Here is a 25,077-nt window from a genome sequence, read left to right as displayed (position 1 = left end):
TCTGACCTAAATGGCACCAACTGGTCAGACCTAGTCTTTGCTCTCATCATGTGACAGGAGCACCTGGTGCCATTTTGGAAAATTCCTACTTCTGAGCCCAGAGCTTAGGGGGCTGTTTAGGCCCCCACTAAACCACCTGGGCTATTTTCACAAGTCCAGGGGATTCTGGAAGTGGGGAGCGTGGATTCTGGTGGGGCGAGTGAATTTTAAGTCTGGGTGAGGGGAGTTGGGGCAGGGGCTGTATACATCTTAAATGTGTTTTATTTGTTTTTGGATGTTTTCAGGGACAGAGAGGGAGGACAGGGGTCTCTGTAGACCCTCAGGGTCTTTTATATACTTGGGGGAAAAGCTTGTCAGGGCCTATTGCCCTCTTTAAGATATGGCTGCCCCCACAGACCCAGGACTACTGTCTTGTGAAATTTAGGGGCCTTGTAACGCTGCAGTATTTTTTCCCGACATTATTTTACTGCTGGGGAAAATTCTGCAGCATTTATAAAGCGGCAGTCCCGAGTACCGTTGCATAGTAAATCCTGTGGTATATTCTCTCCTCTGGGAAAAATACTGTTGCTTAGTAAATGAGGTCCTTAGATTATCAGCCCTCTGGAGACAAGGAAATACCTACAGTACCTGAATATAATCTGCATTGAAATGGCTGACCAGTCATGAAAGGCATAATATAAACAAAATAAAAACAAGAGAAGAAATCAGGGATGAGAACGTTAACGATAGGCCTTGAAAGAGAAAAGTTTCAGATTTCAGTCTGCCATACATGAGGTTGCATTTCCTCCAATTTTAAACTTGTCAGCAGCAGTGCCAGTTGACACGAGTTTCCGACTTGTGCTAATGCAACTCCTTTGTATGTCTGCTACCATGTGATCAATAGGAGGGTAATAATGAAAGCCTTTTTTATTAGCAAAATAGCATTTCGCCTGTGGAAATCAGGGCTTTGACAATTGCTCACCCTCAGTGCTTAGAAAAATATGCACAATCGTTTTCCACCATGTATCTACTTCCCTGCATTGTGAAGAGATGTTCCTGGCCCAGGAGAGGGTGAGGCATTGAACAAAATGCATTGTTCTAGTCAAAGAAATGACCTGCAGAGGAAGCTGGTGAAAGTCTCTGCAGGTCATTTGGGTGGGTGGCAATAATCAAAGCTGAAGACTGCACATGCTTTTGCTTTGATTATTAGTGCAAATCCTGCCGGTAGTATTATACCCCCATAATACTACCGGCGGGATCTGCATGTCTGACATGCACATGCGGGATATGTGCATGTCTGGCTTTTTTTTTTTTCTGTGACTTCATATCATTCCAGATTGGAGAGATGGCCGAGTTGTAAAAGCGTGCGGTGTGTGCAGTTTATGTGGGCACTTTTATCCCACATACATTGAAGTCAGTTTTCAATTGGGAAAGCGACCACTATTCCTTTAAAATTTAGTGGCCACAAACTATCTGGCCGATGCAGTATAGGGTGCTCAGCGGGGTGCACGGCTTTACGCCCTCTTGGATGTGCGTTTCGGACATCCGTCCAAAACCCCTTATGCAATAAGGGGATTAGTGCATCCAAAACAGCGCTTAGGTAATAGCGCTCATCACATGTTAATTCATGTTGATGAGGCTATTAGCTATAACCCACTTACGCAAAAAAAAAAAAATGTGTGTGCTTGATGCACACATTTTTACTCTCAAAAATTAATGCCTCGGAGCAAGCATTAATTCTTGTGGAGCCCCTAACGTAAGCACAAAATACTGCTTTTCTGTAGTTCCTCCGACATAATATCGTGGGTGGCCGAGAGGTTAAATAGCATGCTGTGCAAAGGTTAGAAAAACGTACGCTCGTAAAATCGAGCAGTCATTTTCCTAATCCACACTGACAGCTGCCTCTCCTGGGCGCCCGATGCCAAGGAGGCGTTAGGGGTGCACAGTTTCCTGTAACGCCTCCTTTTTTTTTTACCGTGGCAACCCTTTTAAAAATTAAATCGGGCGCCCAGGAGAGGTGGATCGGCGCTCAATCATGAGCGCTTGTTTTAGGCGCTCTGATATTGCATCAGCCTGACAGTGCGCTAAATGCGCCCGGGCATTTTTGCATCTGCTGTTTGTGAGGGTGGCCGAGAGGTAAAATAGCTTGCATACTTTGAAAATACCAGGATGTCAAACTAAACACACCCTGAAGGTATGCGTGTCTAAAAGTACTCACGCATGCCGTGGAAACCCACATGTTCTTTTTAGCTGGGCAATTTTCAGCCTGGCCATTTTACCACTGTAAATGTTGCTTATCCACATAAATGGCTCTGAAACGACAGACCATGATAAGGAGTCAGCTATCGTACCTTATGCTGCCCCCACCAATGACAAGATCACATCTCATGAATAGCATGCACCGCAGTGATGTGATGGGTAAGACGTGCTGCTGCTGAGTCATCTGGCCATTACAGACAGAATAGGGCAGGATGCTGAAGAAAGGGCTGGGCAGGCATTTGCTGTTTGTGCACCATCGGGCGGAGACTCAGCTAGCCAGCGTAGTGAAGCCAAGCTGATCACTCACAGGCGAAGTGACATATTCGGGCCAAGGGGTGCTTTTTGTTCCTGGCGGTGCTACACTATTGTTTCAGTAATGTTATTAACTTTTTCTTTTCTGCAGCTTGACTATAATTCTTTCACCACTTGAATGGTTTTAGACTTAAAATCATAAGAGTGTTCGCTTGAAGTAAGTAAATGGTTCAAGATTAAATATAACAAAGGCCAAATGACATCCTAAAGGGTTTTTCCCATTTGGGGCCTGATGCAGTCGGACACGTGTTTTGGACAACCACAACCCCTAATGCCATGCAAATGCAAGTTGATGAGGCTGTGCAAAAAAAGGTGCGTCCAGTCCGCACATTTTTACGCTCAGAAATTAACGCCCGCCCAGAGCAGGTGGTAATTGCAGAGCACCCCAAAAAGTTATACAGGAGAGCAGAAAATACTGCTTTTCTGTACATCTTCCGACTTAATATCATGGACTGACTCTTTTGGCTTTGACTACGTTGGACCACGATCAGAATTGACCTCTGGCTTTGACCCTTGCTATGCTGAACCGTGCTCAGGATTGACCTCTGGCTTTGACCCTTGCTACGTTGGAGTACGCTCTGGACAGACCCTCTGGCTTTGACCCTTGCTCCATTGGACTCTGTACCTTGTCTTGCTTAGCTTGCCTGCCCTGACTCCAGCCTGCCTTAGACTACGCCTTCGGTATCTCCCTGGACTTGGCCTCTTAGGCTTTAGCCTTCTTCTACCTGGGCGCCCCCTGTCTCTGCCCTGTTCCATTTGGCAACCGGGTTTCTGGAACCCCTGCCTCATCCGGACCTACGCCGGTCTCTTGATACCTCTGCGGTCCTCGGCAATCCTTGCATCTCATCTACTGGGAGTTGTCCCACGGAGGCCCGCCTAAGACCAGCCGGCCCCAACACCCAAGGGCTCAACCTTCGGGGAACGAGGGCTTGTATTGGTGAAGCTCCAGTTGGCCTCCGTCTCCTAGTCAGCTCCACCTCCTGACGGTGGGAACTCGTGGGGCTTGCCCTAAGGGTTGCATCGACCCCACCTTGGGCCAAGGGTCCACCACCAGCGCAACAGGTTGCCAAGGCCATGGACTCGGCGGAGCCTTCTGCCCTCCAAGCCATTCCGGGCCTGGCTCTGAGGCACTGGTCTCCTCCGTCAAGTTCTCCATGCTCGACTAGATACCCACGCTGGAACTACAGCACCGACGCCTGCACCAGCCAGCCTACTGTCCACATCCTCACCCTCTAGGACTCTGTTGGCCCTACCCGCTCCACCCCACTTTAATGGGGACTCTTGACTGCAGAGAGTTTATTAATCAGTGCTATATTCAATTTGCTCTACAGCCTTCCATCTTCCAGGATGAGCCCACGAAGGTTACCTTCATTCTCTCTCGTTTGGAAGGCAAGGCGCTGGCATGGGCTTTTCACTTGTGGGAACGTTCAGACTCTCTTCTTCAAGAGCTATCTCGTTTCGTGAATCTTCTGTCGGACATTCGATGACCCAGGGAGGCAGGCTATAGCTAGTACCAGTCTTCTACGCTTACGGCAAGGTCAGCGGACTGTTAACGATTACACTATCGAATTTCGGACCCTTGCCACAGAATTGGCTTGGCAAGAGGATTGCCTTCATGCGATATACTTGGATGGTCTCTCATCCCAATTAAAAGATGAACTTGCAGCCCACGCATTACCCTCCTCGTTAGAGGAGCTTATTACTCTGGCAGAACGTATTGACCACCACCTCCAGGAGTGTCACTGTGCAGCTCAATCACCCCGACATCTTGCTGCGGAGTGTTCCCATGCTCCACCTGCAGCAGGGTCCGCGACCAGCAGAGTCCCACCATCTACCAAGATGAAAGAACCCATGCAGCTGGGTCGAGGGCGCCTTACTCCGGAGGAATGCCTTAGATGTAGGCATTCGGTTCTGTGCCTGTATTGCGGGGCTTCTGGCGACCGCCTGCTGTCTTGTCCTGACTGTCCGGGAAACTCCCGGGCCTAAGTTCAGTGGGGGTCCTGAACTTGGGAGCTACTACTCTGGCCCCTCAATTGTCTCTGCCAGTTCCCTTGACTTGGGACTCTCGCTCTTTCCCAACCATGGCTTTAATTGATTCAGGAGCAGATGGGAGCTTTATTTTTAGAATAAGTTGACTGATAATGTTATTTATAATTTTAGTATGTGAATTGTGAACCGTTGTGATGGCACCCAAACGACAGTATAGAAAAATTGTCAAATAAATAAATAAATATTCTAAAGGACCTGGTACACCTCCTAGGCATCTCCACTTGTACCATTGAGATACTGTTACGCATCGCCTCTATCCATGGCGAACCGCTACCCGGAAGGATTTCCCAAGTGACGGCACCTATCCGTCTTCTCACTGGAGCCCTACATGAAGAGGAGCTTGAATTCTTTGCGCTGGAGAAGTCCATCCATCCAGTGGTTTTGGGATTACCGTGGCTTCAGCGTCACTCTCCCCAGTTTGATTGGGGAACTTTACAGCTCGTTGAGTGGAGCCTAGCCTGTCGTCAACAGTGCCCAAGAAGGTGGCACCTTCTCCTGCGATTCCCCTTGTGGTGACTGCTTCTGGCCTTCTGCCTCCAGATGCGGACTTTGAAGACATCTTTTCAAAACAGAAGGTGGATATCCTCCTGCCTCTGCGTAAGTTTTACTGCCTCATTTAGTTGCTGCCTGATACTACGCCTTCTAGAGGTAGGACCTATCTGCTATCTGTGCCAGAAACCCAAACAATGACTGAATACATTCAAGAGAACCTAGCTAAGGGTTTCATCTGCCCGTTTACCTTGCTGACGGGTGCAGGCTTTTTCTTCGTCACGAAGAAGGATGGGTCTTTGAGACCATGTATTGATTACCGTGGCCTAATTACTATAACCCGCAAGGACAGATACCCATTGCCGTTAATCTCAGAATTGTTCGACTGCCTCCAGGGCACTACCATTTTCAAAAAATTGGATCTGTGTGGTGCCTACAAACTGGTCTGCATACACCCAGAGGATGTTTGGAAAACGGCATTTAACACTAGAGACGGCATTATGAATACCTTGTCATGGCTTTCAGACTTTGTAATGCTCCTGCGGTATTTCAGCGAATGACTAATGAAACCCTACGCAACCTCCTGTATACCAAGGTTGTAGCATACCTAGATGATATCCTCATCTTCTCAAAAGACCTGATCACTCATTGAGCCAATGTCCGCACTGTACTCCAGCGCCTAAGGGAAAATCATTTGTTCACCATATTGGACAAATGCCTTTTTGAAAGATCCAGCTTGCCTTTCCTAGGCTACATCATTTCCCAGCGAGGTTTCACTATGGACCCTAGTAAAATAAAGTGTATTCGCAACTGGCCCGGACCAATGGGTCTTTGGGTGCTCCAAAGGTTCTTTGGATTTACCAATTATTATCGTCACTTCATAGCGAACTACTCCCTTTGGCAGCGACCCTCACGGCTATGACTCAGAAAGGCAGTGACACAAAGAACTCTCTCTCTCTCTCTCTCTCTGAAGCCTTAGCTGCCTTCGAAGACCTCAAGAATGCCTTCTTCTCTGGCCGTTGTTTGCACCATCCAGATCTGAACCGCCCCTTCATCATAAAGGTGGACTCTTCGGCTAGAGGGGCTTGGGCGGTCCTGAGCCAGTAATCAACCCGAGGAGTTCTCCATTCATGCTCGTTCTACTCCCATAAGTTCTCCCATGCCGAACAAAATTATAGCATAGGGGACAAGGAGTTACTGGCTATTAAGCTCGCCCTCAAAGAGTGGCGTCCCTGGTTGGAGGGCGATCAGTTTAACTTCACCGTCTTAACGAATCATAAGAACCTCGAGCACCTCAGACATGCCCAGCCTCTCAATGCTAACCAGGCCTGCTGGGCATTATTCTTCTCCCACTTCAGTTTCGAGCCCCGTTACCATCCGGTGCAGAAGAATCTCCGAGCGGACGCTCTCTCTCGTTCTTTTGACCCTGATGATGATCAAGATGAGCTGAGTCACATCATAGACCCTGCCTGTATCTGCCTGTCAGCCACCATCACGGTCTCAGCTGGGAAGACCATCGTACCTCCCCAGCTAAGAGAAAAGGTCCTATATTGGGTGCATGACTCCAAGCTAGCCGGCCATCCAGGATGTGCCCGAACATAATGCCATTACTACTACTGGTAGTCCACTATGTTTTCTGATACTCGTACCTATGTGGACTCATGTCCAACCTGTGCCCAGCAGAAACCACCTTGGGGCCTTCTCCAGCCATTGCCTGCTCCAGAAGAGCCATGGACTCATTTATCCACAGACTTTGTGGTGGACCTCCCACTGTCCAAGGGGAATACGGTCATCTAGGTCATCGTGGACTGATTCTCCAAAATGACTCATTTTGCCCCCTTGCCTGCCTTATCATCAGCCTCGGAACTAGCACGTCTCTTCTTTCAGCATGTCTTACGCCTTCATGGCCTGCCCACAGATATTGTCTCGGGCAGGGGCCCCCAGTTTGTTGCCCGTTACTGGCACTCCTTATGTAAGAAGTTCGGAATTACCATTAATTTGACTACAGCTTACCACCGTCAGGCCAATGGTCAGGCTGAGTGCACAAACCGCTCACTTAAGAACTTTCTCCGTCCTACTCAAATGACCAGCAGGACAATTGGGCGGAATTATTACCGTGGGCAGAATTTTCTCACAACTCCCACATTGCAGCAGCCACCGAAGTTTCTCCTTTCTCCATTGTGTATGGCAGACAACCTTGGCTTCCACTGCCAGTTCCACTGTTGGTGCCCTCGCTGGCAGCTCATGATACAGCAGATGCCTTCCAAGTGCTTTGGACCCAGACGAATCAACGCTTCCGCCAGGCTGTGGCACGTGCTAAGAAATCTGCTGATGCCCACCGTCAACCGGCTCCAGAGTTCCAGCCAGGCCAAAAGATCTGGCTAAGCACCCACTACAGTCGACTTAAACTCCCCTCACAGAGGTTTGCTCCAAGGTATATTGGCCCATTCTCCGTTACCAGGCGTATCGGGCTGATTACGTACCAGCTCCGGTTACCACCGACCTTAGGGATACATAATTTCTTTCACGTGTCTCTGCTCAAGGTTCAGGAGCCTTCTCGTAAGGCTCCTGAACCTTCCCAGCTTACCACGGAAACCGATACTATGTATCAAGTATAAGAAATCCTTGACTGCCGAAGAAGAGGCCGCCATTGGGAGTACCTTCTCTTCTGGGAAGGTTATGGCCCCGAGGAGGACTCCTGGGAGCCTGCAAGAAACCTCTTGGACAGGGACTCCTCCTCCGTTTCCATCGTGCCCATCCAGGCAAACCCAAGCCTCCAAGGGGGGGGAGGGGGTACTGTTGCATGACCTGTCTGCAGTAGGCCCGCGACCGGGCCTACTCACCCTTGCAGCTCTGCTCCTGGACTCTGACCATCCTCGCTCGCAGCTGTGGGCAACCACCGCCCCCGAGCACCTGCTGCCTCCTCGGCTGTTCCTGACTCCTCCATGGACCTCCTCAGCTCCCGGCAGGTTTCCCCTCGTGGCCCATGGGAAGACGCCATCATCTGGCTTCCTGTGGGCTTTGGCTTAGGCACATGCGCGCCTCCCGTATCTTTAAAGGCCCTTTGACAACTGCTACTCCACACTACCGAGGATAAAAATACCTGTGCTGAGAACACATTCTTTTACCCGTGGGAATAAATGAGCAGGCCTAGGTTTGGTGAGGAACAGTACATGCAGGTGTTTAATTTGGAAATCTTCATGCATACTTTCACCCACCTTCTTTGCATCTGTTTCAATTATGAGGACAATTTTTAAATAGCTTACAAAATTGCCCCCCCTATTTATTCAGTTTAGATTAGCAAGCATTATTTAATATGAAGTTTTATATGTTATGGGTGATTCTGAAGTACATATCATTATTTGTTTTATGGCATGCAAAATTTAAAGAGAAAAGTGTGGGATTCTGCAAAACATTTTGAGGCTGAAAAGGGGAACCCCTGTACTATATATATATATATATATATATATATATATATAAATAAAATGTTCTTAGGAGGAAGTGGTTCTTAGGAGGAAGCTTTCACAGCCCAAACCCCCAGTACCAGAAGACCAGAAGACTGATTTGAATACTTTTCCCAGCAGTGGACTCCAGAGAACACTGTGAAATGGCTAGGCTTCAGTATCCCCCACATTGTTTCTAGCAAAAGAGAATTGGAAGGCTCATTTACATACTTTTCCCAGCAGCCCTATCAGTGGATTCCAGTGGACCTTGCAAGTCATGTAGGTTTCAGCTTTCACAGCCCCCTAGCCCCAGAGGACCTAAAGGCTCATTTGCATATTTTTCGCAGAAGTACCATTAGAGCATTCTAGAGGACACTGCGAGCCATCCATGTTTCAGCTTTCAAAGCCCCTGCATTCCTTCTAGCACTAGAGGACCTGAGGCTCATTTGCCTATTTCCCATGTAGCTGCAGCAGAGGACTCCAAAGGACACTGTGAGCTGTCCTGGCTAACCTTGCACAACTGCCGCCCTGTTCCCAGCTGCAAAAAAACTAGAAAATACCATATTTTCCCAGCAGAGCATTCCAGAGGACACTGCAAGCCATCTAGGTTTCAGCATTCACAGCTCCTGCTCTTTCTAGCACCAGAGGGCCTAGCAGCCCAGCAAAAGACTCCAGAGGACACCAAGAGTTGTCTAGACTCAGCTTATACAGCTCCCAGACTGTTTCTAGCTGCAGAGAACTGGAAGGTTCATTTATGTACTTCTCCCAGCAGCCCCAGCAGAGGATACTGTGTGCTATTTAGGTGTGAGCTTTTAGAGACTCCACACTCTTTCCAACAACAGAGGCCTAGAAGGCTCATCTCTGTTTGCTTCTCCCAGCAGCTCCTTGCAGAGGCCTCTAGTGGACATCGCAAGCCATCCTAGACAACAGCTGCCACTGCCCAGCTTCCACCACTTTTCTTTCCAGCAGCAAAGTATTGGAAGACATGCCCCAAAACATTACTTCCTATAACTTTTCAAGAACAGATTTATTTGATGCAATAGCAGGGAATTAGTTCAAACAAGGGTCCATAAAGTGTGTAACCATATAGTTATAAGTAGATTAATTGTAGTCTCTGCAGGATCATTGACAGACAAATATAAAATAAACCAATAGATTAAAAGTACTTTAGATTACTTTGAACATCCCTACTCTCTTAGAAATTTTACATTGCTAACAATTGAACAAAATTAAGATGCAGACAATAGTCCAGCAGTGAGAAGGTGCTATCCAGTCTTTTGCACTGAGTGCCATATGCATGATTATCTACCAGTTGGTGGTGAGAGGTTATATGTGTGCACTTAGTGCAAAGAGCTCCTAGCGCTCAGAAAATGAGTCCAATATCTGGAGGCTAGAGTGACTGGGCCTTGGGCCAATGGGAGGGGCAGGCTGTGCTGAGGCTGGGGGGAAGGGCTTGGCTCTGTTGGGATTGCAGGCTGTGCTGAAGCTGCTGGGGAAGGGATAGGACAAGTTGTGCTGGGACTGGGGGGGGGGAGGGGAGGGGAAGAGCAATACATAGGATGCTTTGGGGAATTTCCATGAGCGGCTGTGCTACAGCTGGGTCTGGGAAGGGTAGCCTGGGCTGGAGTGGGGGGGGGGGGGGCAGGGAGGCAGGCTATGCTACTTCTGGGGCTGCGGGGAGGGGAGGGCAGCCTGTTATGAGCTGAACAGGCTGTGCTAGGGCTGGGGAGAGGGAAATTCTTAGGGGTCTTTGGAGAACTTCCATGGCTGTCAGCTAGTCATTTTTATAAAAGAATTGTATTCTTTCATGCTAACTTTCTAAGTTTACGGATAGAAAAACTTTATAGATTTAACTTTTTAAAAACAGTTTACATTAGAAATTGATTGCGGAAGTACTCTGAGTAGTCAGATCCATGGGTCTGATGTGTGTTTTCTCATCCAGGCAGCTGAAATTTTGTAACATGTGCTGTCCTGTTCACTCTGTTTTGCCTGACATGAGAATGCCTGGGGCAGCCTTCATTCCAGGAAATGAGATAAATTATGCTAGAATAATTGTGGCTGATAGCACTTGCATCCAGTGATTAATAAAGGGCCCATTGGACAACCAGTTTTCCTTAGGAAAGCTGCAGAAAGGTTTACCTCCCTGCCTTTAGGCAAACTCAGAATCGTAGACGTCTTTTTTTTTTTTACTTATTCCTACAGTATAATACCTCTGCAGCTACCACACATTCTTTTGTCAAACTCTGTCTTCATAGTGTCAGTTCAGAAGTAATGTTTTCTCATAGAGTGACTGACAGGAATCAAAGCTTCTGGAATCGGTCATTCAAAGGTATTTAGTTTAGTTTATTAAAAATGTATATTCTGCTCATATCACTATGTAGAGATCAAGGTGGATCAGTCAGGTAAACCTACAATGGAAATCAGCACAGGTAGGATAAACTCCTTAGAACAGTTTCCTACCCAGTCCTGGAGTCACAACTAACCAGTCTGGTTTTCAGGATAATCACAGTTTATATGCATGTTAACATAGCAGGGCAGGGCAGGGAACCGACCCATTGACTCAATCAGTTTATCCAGTTATTCTGGCCTACACTGCTGCCAGCTACAGAAGCTTGACCATTTGCAAGATCCAAATCCATTGTTGTTGTATTCCTCTTGGGTTATCTAGCATCTGAGCATATGTTTCCATAATTATTCCAGAATTTAGCACCACTCTTAACCCTATCTCCCCATTGCCTTAACAGAAAACTTTGTGGTAATAATAAACAGCTACCAAAAACTAGTAAAGCTGTTGCTTAAACATCCTACTGCATAGGTCCTAGTGGCCTCACTAGGTGGTACTTGGCCAACACCAGTTTACTGGGATTGACCTAATTTGTTTGTGGTATCTCCATTATATGTAGATATAGCTTATCTCATGCATATTCATTATGGATACTCTAAAAACCAGACTGGTGAAGTGTGCCTGTAGGATAGCATTGGGAATCAGTGCAGTAAAAATTTAGTGATCTGGTTATGAAATAAGTTATCCTAGGTTCTTAAGGCTAACGGCGTTCAGGAGATGTAAAAGAGATTCCTGATGGTAGTATCCAGCTTCCTTGCTGGAAAAATGCACACAAGGGGATTGAAAGAGCACAGGTTGCGCCAGTCATAATAGTCTCAAATCTAGCCACAGTTCATTCCTGCATCTGAGAAGCATTCCTAATTCAATCACTTTAAACAAAACAATTAAATAAATAAATAAAAAATGCATGTATAGCTCTTCACTCGCTTCATGCATGGGACATAACAAGAGCTGGGCATACTGGTCCTGCGCACCTTGGGGGCTCCCATTAGGAAACTTAAATATCCATGGGGAAAGGCAATTTGCAGGGGAAGAATGAAACAACTGCATAATGAACGAAGAAGAAAATGATAGTTTAAAATGTGTGCATGGTCCTTGGTTTTCTAGATTAAGATCATAAAAAACAACTAAATATGCCTCTTTCACCTCACTTTTTAGCTGTGCTGGCAATCGTTTGATCGTCCTTCTACCTTTCTTAATGTGTGGAATACATGAAGAGGGAAGGAGCGGAGATGGGTGGATGGGGGGGAGGAGGGTAGATGGATGGGTGGAGGGAAGGGGGGTACCTGGGAGGATGTGGCAGAATTGTTGGGATTTGGAAGAGCTTAGTTTAATGTATTTTTAGCCAGCTAGCCTTTGGTTTTAATATATTTAGTCATGTATTATGTTTAATGATTTGTTTTTAGTATATATGTGTTTGAAGGTTGCTAATGCAATTTCAATCAATGTAAACCGCCTTGAAATGAATTTGAAAGCCGGTATATAAAGTTGTATAAATAAATGTGGACTGTGCTTCTAGGACGGTATTTTTTTAACAGTGCCCACGCCTTTTGCACACTTTTTACCTTGTAGCTGCAACTTTCAGTTTTTGTTTTTTTTAAAAATTTTATTAGTTTCCCTTTTGAAAGTTTAGTGCTAGAGCCATGGATTTACTTACTGTCGCCCTTCCAGTCATTAATCCAGATTTGTCTATATTATGATCACTATTGCCAAGAGGTCCCTCCTCTGTTACATGTCTCACCAAATCCTGCGCTCTACTGAGAATTAGATCTAAAATATCTCCCTCTCTCATCCGTTCCTGAACCAATTTCTCCATAAAACTGTCATTTATTCCATCCAGGAACTTTATCTCTCTAGCATGTCCTGATGTTTCACTTACCCAGTCATTATTGGGGTAATTGAAATCTCCTATTATTACTGTACTACCAATTTGGCTAGCTTCCATAATTTCTCCTAGCATTTCACTGTCCATCTCTCCACCTAGGCCACTATACTCTTCCCCAACACATAAGGGATTTCTACCCATAAAGATTTGATTGTGCATTTAGTCTCATGCAGGATCTTTATCCTGTTGGACTCTATGCCATCCCGGACATAAAGCATCACCCCGCCACCAAGATGCTCCTGTCTGTCATTGTGATATAATTTGTACCCTGGTTCCACTGTTCCATTGTTATCCTCTTTCCACCATGTTTCAGATGACAATTAAGTCTGTCATCATTCACTGCTATACACTCTAATTCTCCCATCTTACTTCTTAGACTTCTGGCATTAGCATACAAACATTTCAAAGTGGTTTTTCTGTTTGTATTAACATTCTGCTTTTCAGTTGACAGGGATAAATTGGAATCTTTTAGCTCAGGTGAGTTTTTAATTACAGGCACTTGGACTACTTTTCTTATTATTGGAACCTCACTGTCGGGATGCCCTAATTCTAATGCAACATTAGTATCCTTTGAAGATACCTCCCTCCGAACCACGTGCTGCTGAGCGACTGTCTGCTTTACCCTTTGGTTTAGTTTAAAAGCTGCTCTATCTACTTTTTAAAGGTTAGCACCAGCAGCCTGGTTCCACCCTGGTTAAGGTGGTGTCCATCCCCTTTCCCCAAAAGGTTCCCCAGTTCCTTACAAAACTGAATCCCTCTTCCTTGCACCATTGTCTCATCTACGCATTGAGACTCCGGAGCTCTGCCTGCCTCTGGTGACCTGAGCGTGGAACAGGGAGCATTTCAGAGAATGCTACCCTGGAGGTTCTGGATTTCAGTTTTCTACCTAAGAGCCTAAATTTGGCTTCCAGAATCTCCCTCCCACATTTTCCTCTGTCGTCGGTGCCTACATGTACCACGACAGCCGGCTCCTCCCCTGCACTGTCTAAAATCCTATCTAGGTGACGCATGAGGTCCGCCACCTTCGCACCAGGCAGGCAAGTTACCAGGCGATCCTCATGCCCACCAGCCACCCAGCTGTCTACATTCCTAATAATCAAATCACCAACTATGATGGCCGACCTAACCCTTCCCTCCTGGGCAGTAGCCCTGGGAGACACATCCTCGGTGTGAGAGGACAATGCACCACCTGGAGAGCAGGTCCTTGCTACAGGATCATTTCCTACTGCACCAGGTTGATGCTCTCTGATCATGAGACCTTCCTCCTCCAAGGCAGCACCAGGGCTTCCAGTCTGAATTTGGGACTTGACTAATATGTCCCTGAAGGTCTCATCTATATACCTCTCTGTCTGCCTCAGCTCTTCCAAGTCTGCCACTTCAGCCTCCAGAGATCAGACTCTCTGAGAGGCAGGAGCTCTTTGCATCGGATGCACACGTACAACTTCTCACCGGTGGGTAACAAATCATACATGTGACACTCGATGCAAAAAACTGGGACCTCCCCCCCTCTTGCTACTGGACTGCTGCCTTCATCTTAAATTTGTTCAGTTCCTAGTTAAGTTCTAGATTGTTATGGGAGTAGGAATGCATACAATTAGTCCTTTTAATGTATTAGTGTAGTCACTATATATTTGGTAGTAACCTACAAGGGAATGATTAAACTCTTGTGTGGGGTATTTCTGAATTTAAGTTAAAAGGCTGACTATCTTTTTTTTTTTTAGTGTGAAAGCGTCACCTGCCTATAAATTAAAGGATCAGCCAGGGGTGGGTGGGAGAGCAGTGGGAGGACTGGGAAATGCAAACACACAAACTTCTGTTTTTTGCCTGCCTTTCTGACTACCTATTTAATACGGACCTTTGTATTCCAGAATCATGAGATTCAAGAACTTTTATCCTTTTATCTTGGTCTGAAGAAATAGTACGGAGGGCAGATACTTGGATTTTGATTAAATCCAGTGAAGATGGAAAAAGATCAGTTTTCCTAAGTTTTTTCAAGAAGAAATGTAGCCTGCCAAACATCCTCCAGACCTATATTTGCTGGGCTCTCAAAACAGATCCAACTGTGAAGGTTCATCTGTAGAATCAAAATGAAACACCTCCCAAGGGGAAAACTCCATCGCTTTTCTCACTTACAACTCCACTGGGAGACGGGGGAAATCCACCTAGGATCCAGAGCAGATCTCTTTCCCGTTTAGCACAGAAAATGAAGGAAGTCTCGGAAGAAGTGTAACAAGCAATCAAAGTAAAGTCGACCCTCAAAGGTGGAGCAAAGGTGCGCACCCATTTGGCACATGACTTTGTGGGCACCAGCAGGAACGTGCTGCAGGATGCCTCCTTTTAGATGATCCGGGTGCTTGTAGATGATGATGATAGCGCTGCGTCTCCGGAACCGGCCCTCCCAAGTGTTCCAGCAATGGTGGATGCAGTGGGATGCAGGAGGAAATCCTTGCCTCCTGACATGCACCACAGGGTGCCTCCTTTCGAATGGGCCTGGGTGCTTGAAGATGATGTCAGCGTTGCATCTTGGGAACTGGCTTTCCAGATGTTCCAGCAATAGTGAGTGCAGTGGGGAGGTAGGAGGAAATCCTTGCTTCCCCAGTGAGATATATATTTAAAAGATTTGTTTCGGTAACTTCGGGAGTTATCTGGATAAATCTTTGATTTACAAAAATCCCCCCCCCCCTCACGTTCTGTTTTAAGTTTGCCCTTTAACTCGTTACCTACACAAAATTTAGGGGTGAATTTTTAAAAGTTACTCGTGTTAAAAGGCCTATACATGTGAATATCTGGGCCAAGTGCAAGCAACTCTTATTTAAAAATGGCTGAATTATGTGCTTATATGCGCCTGCTCCAGCAATCCAGTGTGTGGGGAAAAAAGGGACGGTTAGGGCACGTCAGTGGTATTCTGGGGCAGGACCAACATTTACACCCATAAATAGGGATTTTAAATCCCACGCCCACAACACGTGTGTGTTGGGCTGTTGCCTGCACTTATTTAGTTCTGCATTTGATGAGGTGCAAGTCTGAAGAAAACTCGTTTTAGTCCTAAAACGCCTAGGGTTTGGGTAAATTGTGGGGAATTGCAGGCTAAGAAACCACAGGGGTCTGGATGACCTAGAGATAGGCTGGGCAAAATGGTGGACTGATTGGTCAAACTTGCTATTTCCTACGTGTGCGCATGTTTTAAAATCTGCTTAGCTGTGCGCATTAAATTCCTAGAGAAGGTACATGAATGACGTTTGCTCGTGCAATCGCTTAAAATTATGAGCATCCATGGATGCGCTACGTGTATTTTAAATAGTAAGTGCGCACTAGCGCAGCAACTTAAAATTCCTGTGAATGTGTGCTCGCACCTGCACATAGACTTACTCAGTATGGACCTCAGTGTGCGCATTCCACACTTAGTAATATATTAGAACATACAGGTCTTCAAGAAGAATGCACACATGATAGTTATTCCCATGAATATTGATCTCTGTTTATGGTACACACATACAAAGGAAAATATATCATCAATCAGGCCAATTTTCAGACACATTTTGGCTACCTGTAATCAGATTTTCATCCAGATCTAGGAATCTAGGTTAGTTTAGATTTTTGGAAGACAATTCTTCTAAATGTAGGTGGGCAAAACTTGACTACCTAGATTTAGGATGTTCAGCTCCAGTTAAAATAAGCACCTATCTCAACCCTTCTCACCAGCAGAGATGCCCTTTCCCCCTGGCATTCCCTTCCTCATGACACTAGTGAAATAAGCCGGGGGGGGGGGGGGGCAGGGGGGCAACACTGTGGTATCTTTTGCCCCTCCTTCATGGTACTTATCTAATGTGAAGCCAATAACCTTCAGCACCTGCACCCTCTTGATTTACCCCATCGACGTATCCACCAAAAGTCCCCACTGACCTCATGGCTAGATTTAGGACTGTCGTTTGTGTGATTAGAGTAGTCCAACTAAATGTAGTCAGTTAAAACTGAAAGCACATGCTAACTGGCTAAATCTAAACCCCACCCCTGGGCCATCTCTGGCCCAACACCGATTTTTGCCCAGCTATGCAACTCAGTTTTGTGTGTGTTGCACATTTAATGTGTCCTAAAGGGACATTTTAAGCCAGTTAGATTTATCAGCTAGCTACCAGAGTTAGCCAGTTAAGTTATTTGAAAATCCACTCCTAAATGATGGTACCCAAAATACAGAGAGCAGATAGGGATGTGCAGGCCAAAACATATCATTTCTTATGTAAGACATTGATAAGACAGGCTAAGAGAGAATTTGAAAAGAAGTTGGCCGGTGGAGCCAAGATGGCGACCAGAGAGGTAACGCTGTGAATCTGCTCCCGGGATTTCGCTACAATAAACTTTTTCCACAGTAACAAAATGCCTCCAAAAAGAAAAGGAAAGCCAAGGACTTACCCCTCTACCCCTGTGCAGACCACGGGACAGAAAACCATCGTACAGTGTATCGAAGGTGTAGCGAAAAAGGAGCTGAGATGTCCGGCTGTCGGGTCACCGGGAGGAGACTGTGACCCGACCTCGGAAGAACTATCACTCAGCCCGCTTGACATCCGACTACCTCCGGCTGAGTGGGGAACATCGCTGCCGCGTTTGGTTCCTGGCCCCGAAGGAGAACTCCGAGATACTCGAACTGAGGGGGTGGCACCGATGGGAACCCCTGCGCCTTCTGAAAACATCGGAGAGACGACAACTGATGATAGTCTGAGGCCAGGAGAGATGGAGGGGGTAAGCTCAGACTCACTTAATTTAAGTGTAATCACCCCTAAACCGGAGGTTGTAACGTTAGGCTCGTTGTGGAGTCTAACCTCGGCGTTAGCAAAGACAGTTTCAGATTGCTCAATGAAGATAAACTCTGTCTCCCAGCAGTTGGAAGTTTTAAATAACTTTGAGGGACACAGAATGGAGACTTCAGAGAAAATTACAAATCTGGAAAATGATGTGAAAAAACTAAAGGAAGTTCAAGTGAACATAATTCAAGATTGTGGGATAGTAAATAGGAGGATTGAGAACATTGAAAACGCCTTAAGGCATTTAAATCTTAGGGTAATAAACTTTCAAAGGGTGGTCGGAGAAATTCCTAAAATTACTTTAAACCGTTACCTAGTGGAAATATTGGAAATACCTCCGGAGAAGATCCCCCCCTTTAAAGAAAGTTTATTTCTTGCCAATTCGGAAGCCACAGCCAAGTCAACAAATACCACAGAATATAATGGAAAATTTAACGGATTTTCTTGAGTCCTCAGGATACGAGATAGTTGAAAGAACAACGTTGTTAATTTCATTTTTTAATGAAGTTGATCAAGGAGTAATCATGAGGGCATATTTCAAGAAGATCAAGGAAACTTTTATGGGATCTTGGATAAGAATTTTTCCAGTTTTTACAAAAGTAATTCAAAACAGACAAAAAAGTTTTTTGGCTCTGAAATCAGGTGTGTTAGCTTTGTGAGCATCTTACATATTATGATTTCCATGTAAATGTGTGGTAAAATTTGAATATAACAGCTATATATTTTACCACCCTGAGCAACTGAAAAACTTTGTTGAAGCAAAAAGAATTCTATCCTCTTAAGTAGTAGTTAAGATGTAAGAACATAAGAAAATGCCATACTGGGTCAGACCAAGGGTCCATCAAGCCCAGCATCCTGTTTCCAACAGTGGCCAATCCAGGCCATAAGAACCTGGCAAGTACCCAAAAACTAAGTCTATTCCATGTTACCATTACTAATGGCAGTGGCTATTCTCTAAGTGAACTTAATAGCAGGTAATGGACTTCTTCTCCAAGAACTTATCTAATCCTTTTTTAAACACAGCTATACTAACTGCACTAACCACATCCTCTGGCAACAAATTCCAGAGTTTAATTGTGCGTTGAGTAAAAAAGAACTTTCTCCGATTAGTTTTAAATGTGCCCCATGCTAACTTCATGGAGTGCCCCCTAGTCTTTCTACTATCCGAAAGAGTAAATAACCGATTCACATCTACCCGTTCTAGACCTCTCATGATTTTAAACACCTCTATCATATCCTCCCTCAGTCGTCTCTTCTCCAAGCTGAAAAGTCCTAACCTCTTTAGTCTTTCCTCATAGGGGAGCTGTTCCATCCCCTTTATCATTTTGGTAGCCCTCCTCTGTACCTTCTCCATCGCAATTATATCTTTTTTGAGATGCGGCGACCAGAATTGTACACAGTATTCAAGGTGCGGTCTCACCATGGAGCGATACAGAGGCATTATGACATTTTCAGTTTTATTCACCATTCCCTTTCTAATAATTCCCAACATTCTGTTGGGAATTATTAGAAAGGGAAGGCGCAAGGGGGTGCATAATTCCAACATTCTGTTGGGAATTATGCACCCCCTTGCGCGCGCCGACCTCGGATTTTTTAAGATACACACGGCTACGCGCGTATCTTATATAATCCAGCGTACTTTTGTTCGCGCCTGGTGCGCGAACAAAAGTACGCTATCGCGCAAGTATTTAAAACCTGCCCTTAGAGAATAGCCACTGCCATTAGCAATGGTAGCATGGAATAGACTTAGTTTTTGGGAACTTGCCAGGTTCTTATGGCCTGGATTGGCCACTGTTGGAAACAGGATGCTGGGCTTGATGGACCCTTGGTCTGACCCAGTATGGCATTTTCTTATGTTCTTGTTTCATTTCATTGGGAAGAGGCTCCCATTCAAATTCCTTTTTTTTTTTAATGTTTCAGAAAACAATTTACATTATTTGCTAATAATGCATGCTTTTTTTTTCATAATGAAAATAAGGAGGTAAGAAGTTCAAATAGTGCACAATAAAAATTAGAAAAACACAATTTTTTTTTTTTTTTTTGGGGGGGGGGGGGGTTCCATCATTTCATTTAAAAAAATGACATGAAATGATACAGGTAATATTCACATTGTCTGTGTCATTTCAAATGAAAGTATATTCCTACTAACAGATACCAACTTTGCAGGGGATTGATTTAGCATTCTACAGATATTTTGTATTCACTATTTTAACTATATTGTATTTTGAAAGCATGATTGAGATTTTTTTTTTAACTTGGCAGTTTCCTTCTGCTCCTTTGTACTTCTTCCTCAGTCAGAACTGGGGCTGGGATCTGTCCCCATGAACTGTTTATTTGTAATAACCTCAGGATTATTTCCACTATTTTATATCTTCCTCCTCTTAATTGTACCTAGTCTGGTCTTTGCACTGACTTTCTTCCCCCACAGCATCCCCATCAGGCCTGTGGAGACCACTCTGGTGCAGGCCTGGATTTAGGCATAGGCAACTGCCTAAGGCAGCAAATATCCAGGCCAAAGAGGAGCCTGCTTCCACTTGCTTTAAGGCAGTGTGCCAGCACAGCTTCAGTCTGTGGGGCTGCAAAAGCTTGAATCCGGCCCTGCTCTGGTCATTAACGTTAAGGGCAAAATCTGCTAGTAAGGGACAGAATTAAGGACCCACTTATATAGAAATAAATCCCTCAGAATTACTGTTATTCTCTAGAATGGTCAACATGCTTGGCTGCAAATTAATTATGGTGAAATCTGTATTCTATCATTTCATTTTCTTTTTATTAAATATTATATACCGCCAACGCATAGCCCAAGGCAATGAACAAGCTGAATATACATCATAGAAAATAAGGAAATAAAACAAAAGACATGCAACTGCTTCAGAAAAAAAGAGACAAGATTTAAGGGTTCCATAGCGAGGGAAATTCCACTCACAATGAATATGGTAAGTGAATCAGATGAGTTTTTAACTTCGATACCCAGTGGAACACAATGACATCTGCTTAGCTACTACTTTGTATCAAAGCTTCCAGTACCACTGATATCTTCATTTAAGAAATAAGGTACTAGAGCATATCCTCTGTTTTTTTTCTCTTCCTAATGGAAGTAAAAAGGCTAGATTAGCTGGGCAGTAGCCATGGAAACTTGAAATTATTATTATTATTTTTTTAATATTTCACCTTTTGTGACTGGTCAGCTCCTTAAAAACAGATTACATTCAGGTAGGTTTGGGAAGGTTATGGTTAGACAGGTCAGTAGTTCCAAGTTTTTCCTCCTGGTCACCATACAGTTGAGGTCAAGACACTTGTTTCCAATTTTAAACCAACAGCTGTTTCTTCAGAAGCTTCCAGGGAGATGTTAAGGGTACCAGGTTCCTGAAATGGAGAATTATTGCACAGCAGGCAAATACACTGTCAGTCTTAAGCTGCAGCAAAAGTAATAGAATCTCCTGGAGCTAGGGTGCAGCTCCAGTGAAGGGTGTCTGTATTAGGGGAATAATTGGACAGAGCCACAGGTTGAGGAGAAGGTAGGCTCGGTGCAGTAGATTAAATTTGGGCTGCTTCTGATATTTGTAGTTTCTTTTTTTTGTTAAATATTTTCTGAATTAATTTTGAGTTCCATATGTGTGTTACTTGGTATAAATGTCAAAGCATTCAGCAATGAAAAATGAAATACATCTGTTTTTGTTTGGTTTTTGGTAATTTTGATTTTACATGGTAATTTTGTGTGGTAGGAGTAATTTGCTGCAGATTTTATACATAAGGAATATAATTCATAACAAGTCAAGTTGGGTAACCAGGAAGAGATAGATTAATTATAGTGTTTTAAGGATCATTGCCAGACAAATATAAAATAAATCCATAGACTAAAAATACTTTAGGTTAGCTATACATTCCTGCTCCCTTAGAAATTTTACATCAATGATAAAGCAACAAAATTATGATACAGGACGTAGACCAGCAGCAAGAGAGAGGCTTTCCAGTCTTTTGCACTGAGTGCCAAATGTATGATTATCTCCCAGCTGGCGAGATGTTGTATGTATGCGCTAAGTGCAAAGAGCTCCAAGCCCTCAGAGAACAAGTCCAATCTCTAGGTGCTAGATTGGCAGACCTGGGGTATATAGTGGAAACCTTCAGGGACATAGTAGAGAAGTCCTACCTCCAATCTGGTAGCCCCTATGCTGCATTGGAGAAGAAAGGTCATCTAGAAAGAGAGCATCAGCTTGAGGCAGAAAGCAATCTTGTAGCTAGGTCCTGCCCTCAAGGTGATGAAGTATCCTCTTGCACCAAGGATAGGTCTCTAGGGGCACATGCCCAGGAGGAAAGGGTTAGGACGGCCATTATAACTGATGATTCAACTATTAAGAACATAAGACTTGCCATACTGGGTCAGACCAAGGGTCCATCAAGCCCAGCATCCTGTCTCCAACAGTGGCCAATCCAGACCATAAGAATCTGGCAAGTACCCAAAAACTAAGTCTATCCCATGTTACTGTTGCTAGTAATAGCAGTGGCTATTCTCTAAGTCAACTTAATAGCAGGTAATGAACATCTCCTCCAAGAACTTATCCAATCCTTTTTTAAACACAGCTACACCAACTGCACTAACCACATCCTCTGGGAACAAATTCCAGAATTTAATTGTGTTGAGTGAAAAAGAGCTTTCTCTGATTAGTTTTAAATGTGCCACATGCTAACTTCAAGGAGTGGCTTGCGGATATGAGGATCGCTTGATAAATTGCCTGCCTGGTGCGAAGGTAGCAAACGTCACGCATCACAAAGATAGGATACATGTATGTACCAATGACATAGGAAAGTGCAGAAGGGAGGTTCTAAAAGCCAAATTTAGGGTTTTAAGTAGAAAGCTGAATTCCAGAACCTCCAGGATACCATTCTCAGACATGCTCCTCTTTCTATGTGCAAGCTGCCAGAGGCAGACAGTGCGTGGATAAAATAATAGGGGTGTGCATTTGTTTTCGCTGTATTGGCGATCCGCAACGTATATTGTACTTTTCGTAGTATTCGTGGGGAAGTGAAACGTTTCGCGATTCCCCACGAATACACAAATCTTTGCCGAATTATATGGCCACCTAAATAAAAATTTAAACAAACCCCCCACCCTCCTGAACTCCCCTAAGACTTACCAAAACTCCCTGGTGGTCCAGCGGGGGGTCCGGGAGCCATCCCCTGCACTCATACCCTTGGTGCCGGTTTCATCATGGCGCCGATAGCCTTGTCACAGGGGCTACCGGTGCCATTGGTCAGCCCCTGTCACATGGCCATCGGCGCCATCTTGTGCTCCTACCATGTGACAGGGGCTGACCAATGGCACCAGTAGCCCCTGTGACATAGTATGGGCAAAGGCTATTGGCGCCATTTTGACTACTGGCATCGGACGGCCAGAGTGCAGGAGGTCGCTCCGGGACCCTCGTTGGACCCCCAGGGATTTTTGGCCAGCTTCTGGGGGCCTCCTGACCCCCACAAGACTTGCCAAAAGTCCAGCGGATAGAAATTCCAAGTGATGAAGGGAATAAAACAGTAGTGACGAGAATGAACTAACAGTCAATGAAATGCTAAAAGAAATTAGGGAAGCTAACAAAATCAGCAGCACAGTAATAATGGGTGGTTTCGATTACCCCATTATTGACAGGGTGAATATTACATCAGGATATTCTAGAGAAGTAAAGTTCCTAGCTGAAATAAATGACTGCTTCATGGAGCAGCTTGTACAAGAACAATCAAGATGGGAAACTATTTTAGACTTAGGGCCCGATTTTAGTAGGTACACCTGATTTTATAACATGCGCGCGCAGCATGTTATAAAATCACACTTGTGCATCTTGCACGCGCCGAGCCCTAGGGGAGCCCCGATGGCTTGTCCCGTTCCCTCCAAGGCCGCTCTGAAATCGGAGCGGCCTCGGAGGGATCTTTCCTTTCGTTCCCCCCCACCTTCCCCTCTCTTCCTCTATCTAACCCACCCCCCAGCCCTACCTAAATCCCCCCTACCTTTATTTTCTTATTTACGCCTGCCTCTGGGCAGGCGTAGGTTGCGCGCACCGGCCGAGTGCCAGTGCGCGATCCCTGGCACGGCCACTGTGCCGGAGGCCTCGGTCCTGCCCCCACCCCGCCCTGCCCACTCCCTGCCCCTTTTTCAAGCCCCGGGACATACTCGAGTCGCCGGGCCTATGCAAAATAGGCTTGGCGTGGCAGGAGTGGGTTTAAAAGGGTTACGCGCTTATATTATGCATGTAACCCTTTAAAATCCGCTCCTTAGTCTTTAGTGGAACACGGAATTTGGTGCAAGAGGTAACAGTGTTGAAACCTCTTGGCAATAGTGATTACAACATTATCAAATTTGACTTAATAACTGGAGGGAGCGCAAAAACGAAATTTACTGTGACAGCATTTAACTTTCAAAAAGGTGACTATGATAAAATGAGGAAAATGGTTAGAAAAAACTGAAAGCAACAACTGCAAAGTTTAGGAGTTTAGCTCAGGCATGGATGTTTAAAAATACCATCTTGTAAGCCCAGACCAGATGTATTCCATGAATTGGAAAAGGTGGAAGGAAGGCTAAAAGACTACTGGTATGGTTAAAAGGTGAAGTGAGAGAGGCTGTAATATCTAAAATAACATCTTTCAAGAAGTAGAAAAAGGGTCCGAATAAAGGAAACAGCATAAGCAGTGGTATATCATATGTAAAGCATTGATAAGGAAGGCAAAGAGAAAATTTAAAAGAAGCTTGCCATGGAAGCAAAAACTCATAATAAAAGCTTTTTCAGGTATATTCAAGGTAGAAAGCCTGCGAGGGAGTCAGTTGGACCATTAGATGATCAAGGGGTAAAGGATACTTAGGGATGACAATTTAGTCTCTCTGCCATGGCTTTAATTCTTTGCTTCAGTATTCACTGAGGAAGATGTAAGAGATATCCCCATGCCAGAAATGATATTCAAAGGTGATGATTCAGAGGAACTGAAACAAATCTCAGTGAACTTGGAAGATGTATTAGGGCAAATTGACAAACTAAAAAATATCAAATCACCTGGACCGGATGGTATACATCCCAGATTGCTGAAAAAAACTGAGAAATGAAATTGCGGACCTGCTATTGGAAATTTGTTAACTATCAGTAACATCATCTATGGTACCTGAAGATGGGGAGGGTTGCCAATGTAATTCCAATTTTTAAAAAGGAATCAAGAGGTGATCCAGATAACCACAGCCCAATGACTCTGATGTCTGTGCCAGGCAAAATGGTAGAAACTATCATAGGGAACAAAATTGCTGCACATATAGATAAGCATAGTTTAATGGGACAAAACCAACATGGATTTACTATGGGAAGTCTTGCCTCACAAATTTGCTACATTCTTTTGAAGGCATAAATAAACATGTGGATAAAGGTGAGCCAGTTGATAGAGTATCTGGATTTTCAGAAAGCATTTGGACAAAGTCCCTCATGAGAGATGACTTAGAGAATTAAAAATTCATGGACTAGGGCACAGTGTCTTGTTGTGGGTTGCCAT

The 25,077-nt window shown here is 44.8% G+C and overlaps 1 protein-coding gene across 9 annotated transcripts in view; it reads left to right on the top strand.

The window, feature by feature from the left end:
- Positions 1-25,077, top strand: part of BMPR1B (bone morphogenetic protein receptor type 1B) — an 825,728-nt gene that overhangs the window by 248,440 nt on the left and 552,211 nt on the right. The window contains exon 4 of one of the 9 annotated variants that reach the window (XM_029597526.1): positions 20,360-20,495. The exons of the other annotated variants lie outside the window; for them this stretch is intronic. The gene's annotated coding sequence lies outside the window, so the exon portion shown is untranslated. The remainder of the gene's footprint in view (positions 1-20,359; positions 20,496-25,077) is intronic. 9 annotated transcript variants of the gene reach the window in all.

This window comes from Rhinatrema bivittatum, chromosome 1 (assembly GCF_901001135.1).
Source record: "Rhinatrema bivittatum chromosome 1, aRhiBiv1.1, whole genome shotgun sequence".
Taxonomy (NCBI): Eukaryota; Metazoa; Chordata; class Amphibia; order Gymnophiona; family Rhinatrematidae; genus Rhinatrema; species Rhinatrema bivittatum.
The sequence above is the reverse complement of the archived record's forward strand: the minus strand, read 5'-3'. Positions and strand labels throughout refer to the sequence as shown.